This window comes from Falco naumanni, chromosome 15 (genome assembly GCF_017639655.2).
Source record: "Falco naumanni isolate bFalNau1 chromosome 15, bFalNau1.pat, whole genome shotgun sequence".
Lineage (NCBI taxonomy): Eukaryota > Metazoa > Chordata > Aves > Falconiformes > Falconidae > Falco > Falco naumanni.
Genome location: NC_054068.1, coordinates 2,862,657 through 2,870,234, shown reverse-complemented (window position 1 = coordinate 2,870,234; position 7,578 = coordinate 2,862,657). Strand labels below are relative to the sequence as shown.

Here is a 7,578-nt window from a genome sequence, read left to right as displayed (position 1 = left end):
GTGCCCAGTAACGGCCCGCGCTGCAGCCCGCTGCCAGGCCCGCGGGGCTCGGTCCCGCCGCCTCGGTCGCACCCCCTGCTGCAATTCGATTAAAAAAAACCAAAAACTATATTGCTATGCCTTGGAAAGCTCCACGGGATCAAAAATAGGAGGAAACCACCGCTGCCCCGTGTGAGGATCGAACTCACGACCTTCAGATTATGAGACTGACGCGCTACCTACTGCGCTAACGAGGCTCCTCGAAAGCGCACCCCCGCGCGCCCCCCTTCTACCTGCTTCTGCGTCCCTGGCCTGACCCCTGGGGCAGCTGTGCTTTGGGATGCTGCCTGAGAAACCTCGCTGCCTCGTAAATGGCTCCTTTTCTGCAGGAGAGACCTCTTGGCGTTTTCTCTCTCTTCCTCCCCCCCCTCCAAATTCATTCTTTTCCCATGCTTTTCTGCAAGACAGAACTGACATTTTTTGCAAATGGCTCCTCTTTCCCATGCTGTTCCACAAGACAGACCTTGGGGTTTTTTGTTAAGGGCTTCTTTTCCCCATGTTCTGCAAAACAGTTGCCTTCCTGAAAGAGTCCTTCGGGGTTCCTGAACACCCACATCCAGATCCTCTGGCCAGGAACAGGCTGTGAGGACCGCACTGACAACATGCTCACAAGGAAATCAAGTTGTTTCCACGTAATTACAAAAATCAAAGCCAACCTGGTTTGCGCGCTGTGAAGAGTCGCTGTTCGACTGGGATTTCCGCAGCAAAATGAACTCTGTGCATTCAGTGAAGCGCTCAGCAGAAGAGGGTCCCCTGCGATGCCAGCACAAGTGCTGCCCTGAATCCTAATCGACAGGCTTCACGCTCAGTGAGGGGCTCAAGGCAGCAATCACCATGACAATCAAGCGACAAATACCTAAATTGGAAGAAGGCAGGAAAGCAGACGTTTAATCGATGCAGAAAGTCTCCAAACCTTGCCAGCAAGAATCACTGCAGGGAAGCTTTTTGCCTGCAAAGTGAGCCACTGGCAGAAGATGAAGGAGGAACAACCTTTGGACATCAGTCCCATCAGACAAAAAGAGGTGTTTGGGTCGCCTTGGACGGCCCAAGGATTTTGCCAAGGGTTTAGTGGGCAGCTCTTGTCATCAGGGGGACAATGCCCTGATTCCCGAAGGTCTGGGTGGCTATGTGTATGGGACGGCCAGATGATGAGTCCAGGCTGCAAGGTTTGTGGTAGGAACAAAATTGCTGCAACCACAGGATGAGTAAATGCATGACTTTTTACAGCCTGAACCACTGCATTCCTCCTTCCAACACTACCCACGTCCAGAATGAGGATGTCATTTTTAACAATGTGCTAATCCTTTGGGGCTTCAGTGACGGACAAGTTTAGTGCCCACAATTCTGGTTAAATTAAGAAAAGCTGCTCCAAGCATCTAAAACCAGGCACATGGACAAGTCACCTCGACCGAACATCCGACTGTTTGGAAATATGTCTGTAACCGTTTTCCACTTGTACTGAATCACATGGTTTTCCCCCCCCACGTTACATGATGCTGAGCTGGTCCTCAAGGCTTCTGACACAGCTGTAGAAGGCCCTGTCATGTCTGTTTGTTTAGGGACTGGTGGATTCATGGAGAAGACAGGAGAAGTACTGATGGCAAGGATTTTCATGTGAATGAAACAAAAGATGTCCTTGGTGACATTGCCTCGAGCTGAAACTCAGCAGTCTACAGCACACACATGCTTATCTCTCTTTTGCATTTTCTATTTTTATCTGGACTTTCTCCTTTTCCTCTGAATGCTCCTGCTGTGCGTAATCACCCTACCACCTTCTCTGCCTTCCCCTCACCCATCTGACCCCTATCACCTTAACCCACAGTCTTGGCTCCACGGATGCTGAGCCACCGCATCCTGCCCCATCCCTCAGTGATCAGACTTTCCCCCTGGCCCGCTGACCCCCTTTCCAATCCAACCCAGCAGAAGGCAGGACAGCCCATCATAAATCCATGCCAATTCCCACAGTGCTCCGTCACCCCATGCCCACGTCTTCCAGATTTAGAAGGGGAAAAGTCTGTCTGGCTGAAAGGTAGTGCCCACCTCCACGATGCACTGATGTCACCCGGCAGAGAGCAAAGCCAGATGCAATGTGACAAGCCCTATGGGCTCTCAATGCTTGACGTGACCAATTTCCCCTTCCTGTGGAGCAGAGTGGAGGAATCCCAGCTTTTCATCATATTAGAGAGGAGAAACAGTCATTGTCTCCGCTCCAAGTTTCAAGGCCCAGGCAAGAAAAAGTTTCCAGTGCTGTTCTTGCGGAGCATCACACAATAGTTACAAGCAGAGTCTGGGCACAGCAAAGGTCCTTGGCGCCCAGAAGGCAGAGAGCTGGTGTTGAACAGGGTGCTTGTAACTGAATATAACTTATAACGTCAGTGTTTACCACCCTGTGGCCAGACTATAAAATCAGCACTTTCTCCTCTTTGTTGCTGAATCCATTATCTGAATCTACCAGCTTTGTTTGTGACAATAGGCAAGATGGTAAAAGTGTGTTATCACCATCTCCCATCCTCTCTAGCACTACGAAGAGTCTGAGAACCTTTCTTTGTAAATATTACCAGAGTAATAGTCCAGCACTTTCCAGTCCTGCTGTTTCAGACAGGCAGCTTGCAGCCATTACCACAGGGCTCTTGGAAAAGGATGCACCAAAAGGGGAAATTTTATTGTTTCATTTCCCTTCAGCAATTAAGTAGCTGATGCAGCTCTCGCTATAGTCAATTAGTCTTCCCACTTACTCTAAAGGGCTTTGGACTGGTCCCAAAGTTAGTGTCCTCATTTTCTGTAATCCTGGAAGTGTTTACGCCTTCCCATCCTCTGAGCAGGGATGAGCCAGCTGATGGCATATCCAGCCAACTATAACCTGAACAGCTAGGAGAGAATTATTTATTTTTCATTTGGCAAGAGGGACAGAAAAGTATGGCAAGGCAGGCCAAGACAGATGAACAAACCCTTTTTGCAAGCCCTGTTTGCCACACAAAGTATCTGCAGCACGTTTTTTTGGCATAAGCCTGCAGTGTGATTTCTGCTTTGTAATAAGCATCTTTGGAGGCAGGACACTTGAAGAGAGAATATTTCAATAAAAAGACCAAAGAATTTTGCTTTGGTTTTTGTGATCTCCTATTTTCATCTCAGATACCCTTTCCTTGCTATTCTAAGCTGCGAAAATAGCTCTTCTCATCCTGATTTTAGTATTTTCCACCTTCTTCCTTTCTGTCTGGACACTGATCTCACCAGATTTTGCAGGATAAACTGATCAGAGGACAGGCAGGGCTCTTCAGGAAAAATCCAGAACACTGCAGAAAATGTTGCTGATGACTCAGGAAGCATTTTGCATCCTTCTGCTTTAGAGCTGAGCTCGGTGCCCTCCCTTGATGAGAGAGGGTACGGTCTTTCTTCAGCATACTGTCCTTGCAATGAGGTATTAGTTGATCTAATGATCAGCTTAGGGTCACAGGAGGCTTTATAGCACTTCTGCTAGCAGCAGTTGTTGTTCAGCTTTGGCCACGGTCCAGCCTGAAACAATTTCATTGTGCCCAACACCTCTGGCAGCTCTAGTTCACAGAAGCATTATCCTGCCCAGGACAGATCATGGGACAGGCAGTCAGGTGTTTGAGATGCTATTACTGGCTCGGCTGCTGAGCAATGGTTGTGCAATCACAGACACACTGAACCTCCACATGCCTCAGTTTCTCACGATGTAAATAAGGTGGGTGTTTACTGAAGCCACAGGCTACGCAGTACTCGGTTAATAATTGAATATGCGTGAAATTGCTTAAATCCCGGGAGTACTAAAAATCAGCGGAAGACTTTGTTGCATGCTGTATTATTCTCTGTTTTTTCCCTGCTATGCCTCCTGCACTCACACTGTCATTACTGCTTGCCAAGAGGTTATGGAACTTTTTGAGTGAAAGGTAGTACATAAACATAAGTTATTGTTGCTTATACCAACTGATTTACTGTGTCTCCTTGTGAAACCAGTGGTTCCCATTTAAAACCTGATCCTGAAGCCAAGAAATGTTTGCTGGAACAGCAGTAATGGCAGTAACTGATGTCAGGGTTACGGTACACGGCAATGATGTCTTGGGCAATACTTCTTGCACAGGGAGTGCAATGAGGTTTTAGGCAAACATTGTAAGAAAACTATGTTTTTGTGATGGAATTGCATACGTGTCTCTGTAAGTTTGGATTTGCCATCCAAAAAAACATCTGTCTAATAATCTCAAAAGTGTTATATTCCAAAAGTCTTGTGAAATAGGTGGCCAGAAAGAGGAGAGAGACAGTGCTAGCGTTCCCACTGAGGGACAGGCTCATCTGTTGTTAGACCTCAGAGAAAACCCACATAGGGAAAATGTTCTGAGAGTGGTTTCTTTACTTTCAGTTTTCTCAAATTACACTTTTACATTCCCCACAAAAAGAGATACTTTGTCATTCTTGCTAGAGTTCTCCTAACTCAGAACTTCTGCAGAGAAATTTGAAGTTTGGGAATTTGTTCATAGGGTAGTCACCATCTTAAGACAAATTTTTAAAACTTCTCAGAAGAGTTATTTTAAGGCATTGCAAACAATTCAGTACAATCTGATCCTGTCTGAAAATCTCCAAGAGTGGCTGGGTAATGGCTGCACACTGCGTTAAAAAAATGAAGGCCCACATTGATCTTTAGCTGAGCTAGATCGATAAGAACAATTCATGAGAAAATAACTGAGGGAAGGTATTTTGATTCAGATTGAAACGCAAGTTACTTTCAGCACAGTGTGTTTTTTTTTTTCTTTTATGGGGGTTTTCTCTCCATGTTTCTGGCGAATTTAATCCTGCTGACAGCTGCTGAGCTAATAGCCCTAGACACTAAAGTGCTGTCTTCCAGCATGGGTGTAGCACTGCAGAGGAATAGCTTTGTCTGTTCACTGTAAAAAGCCTTTCCAGTACTGTTGTACCAGGGAAATGAGGGGATGGTTTAGAATTCTGATTGTGAGATACACTCACTTTGTTGTGAAGCAGCTCATACAGAAAAAAATAGGAAAAGTGGGAGTTTTTCCCCAGGGAAATGCTGCAAATATCAGCTAGGGTTTGGGGCCGCCATTCATACTGGCTTTTTAACAAAAAAAACTCAAGCCACCGAAACCCAACCTTGTGGAAGATACGATGGTTGGGAAAACCTGGCTTTGTTTTCACTTCAGACTTCAGATTTAGTATAGCCAGCTCTGTCGGCTGCAGACATGAGGATCTGAGCTGGAATGCAAACCCAGCTTGTGCTCTAACCTGCTTTGTAAGCTTGGGCAAATCACATCTCTCTTGCTTCATGAAAAACTAGGGCTGACAGGTATTGTAAGAGATTATTTACCCCATCCTTCTCCCTGAGATAAGAACAATTCTGCCTAAACTCTTCAGAACAGATTTTTTACTGACTTCTTGTTAAATAAAAATATCCGATGGTGACTATTCCACTGCTTTCCTAGGCAATTTGTTCTGGTGCTCAGCTATTCTTACCCTTAACCCAATGTCTAATTTCTATCGCCTTTTCCAAGATGTAAGCTCATTATTTCTTGTCCTAGACTCACTGCATGCAGAGAACTAATACCCTCCTGCTCTGCAGCAACCTTTTGCATATTTGAAGACAATACAATGTCTCCTTTCAGTTAAGTCTTCTCTTCTTCAGACTAAATGCTTTGTAAAGTGTTCCAAGACTAGAATAAAAATGCTCTGCGGGCTAGATTTTTAAAGGGCTCCTTTCCGGCATAGTCACCAAGTTTGAAGGAAAAGCATTTTCAAAAGCAGCATTTTCTCACTAGGGATGGAGAACTGTGCTTAGGCAGAGCTGGTACCAAAGGCTATGTCCATGCTGTCATTCCAACTGCGCCTAACACCTCTCCTAAATCCAGACTCACCAACTGTCTGTGCTGTCGACACGCAGACATAGGCGAAGGATGAGATGAGGAGGGAAAGGTCAAGCAAGTCTTGGTGTGGATCTAAGTTTTCCTTCTCACAGTCTCTGCTGATTATTTATGAGTGGAACATGTGATAGCCCTGCCTGTCAGCAGATACTCTGATTGTGGCTCTTCCTAAGCACCATATGGATGCTTTCAGCCTGAGCTGCAGCCCCGCTAACAGTTGGTAGTGTGGATGAAAACCGCATAACGCGCAGCGCTCGGTATTGTCAGCCCTGCCACCAGGACTCACTGTCCACCCCAAAACCAACACTACCTGGTTCACCGGGGCTTGTCCTCCTGCCCACAGCCACACAGCAGCCCCTCACATCCAATTCTGAGAGCGTGGCAGAATTTTTTCAGCCCAGAATTTTTTTTTTTTTTTTTTAGAAGACAGTCATTTAAATAAGAAAGAATTCTGTTGGAACAGAAATCTGGGCTTGCTAGTTTAAGTTTCAGGTGTATCAGCCTTCTGATGATCATCCACTATGTCTCACCTGCTGTCCCTGGACAGTGATGTGATTGATAGAGCACTCATAGACCCTAGGGCTGTTTTTCTCTCCTTGGTTAGTCACATCTTTAATGGTGTCACCTTATAATTATACAGCCACCGGAACTGTATGACCCTGAATCACAGAATTAGGCAACGAACCCTCATTCCAGCGTGTGAACACAGCATGGCTCTAACTTCAAATGCATCGTTCCAGGCGAAAAAAATGCAAAAACCCCTGATAAGCTCTAAGCTGGTTAGGAAACGGCTCTTCTCCCTGTACTCCTAAGGACACTGATGGCTGCAGCTCCCCATCCCTTCAGCCACACAAGTTGGATTGTACAGCGAAATTGTGTAGCCCTATTGCTGCAAAATCACATTCTTGTATTTCAAAACACGGTGCCGGGAACATATGTGAGAGGAAGAGAAAGGCAGGCAGCTGAAAGTCTACAGCCAACAGCTTGTGTCAGAAAGCTGCTAGGGGAGGAAACAGTTGGGCATTTCCAATTGCGACGCAGTATCTGCAGGGTGAACGCAGGCGAACGTGGCTCGCGGCTGAGATTGCTGGCGATCTCCTCGATTCCTGACAAACCGCACGAGGCCGGGTGGTGGGCTTTGCAGGGAACTGCGACACCCGCTCCGACCACTTTGTTCCCTGAACGCAAACTTTACCACAGCTGCCTCATACTCGTGCCTACGTATGCTGAAGGCAAATTGCTGAACTTGCACCTCTGCATGGAGGCAAAGTAGCTTAAGAGTACATATTGTTGAGAGAGGACGTGGTGGGACACTCCGAGGTGGCCATGGCTGTGTGTCACTGAGAGAGAGGCCTGTCAGGGTGCCCCAAGGTGGCCATGGCTGTGTGTTGCTGAAGTAGAACAGGACAGGGCACTCTGAGGCAGCCATAGCTGTGCATTGCTAAGGTGGTACACGGGCAGGGTGCTCTGAGGCGGCCATGGCCGTGTCTGAGGGAGCACACTGCTGGGGTGGCCATGGCTGCATGTCACTGAGGGAGCACACAGCTGAGAAAGCCATGGCAGTGTCTCACTGAGGGAGCACACAGCTGAGGTGGCCATGGCTGTGTCTGAGGGAGCACACAGCTGAGAAAGCCATGGCTGTGTCTCGCTG

The 7,578-nt window shown here is 47.0% G+C and overlaps 1 non-coding gene across 1 annotated transcript; it reads right to left on the bottom strand.

The window, feature by feature from the left end:
* Positions 1 to 163: 163 nt before the first annotated feature.
* On the bottom strand, positions 164 to 236 carry TRNAM-CAU. Its single transcript has one exon. It is a non-coding gene; the product is annotated as a tRNA-Met (tRNA).
* Between the last annotated feature and the right edge of the window lie 7,342 nt (positions 237 to 7,578).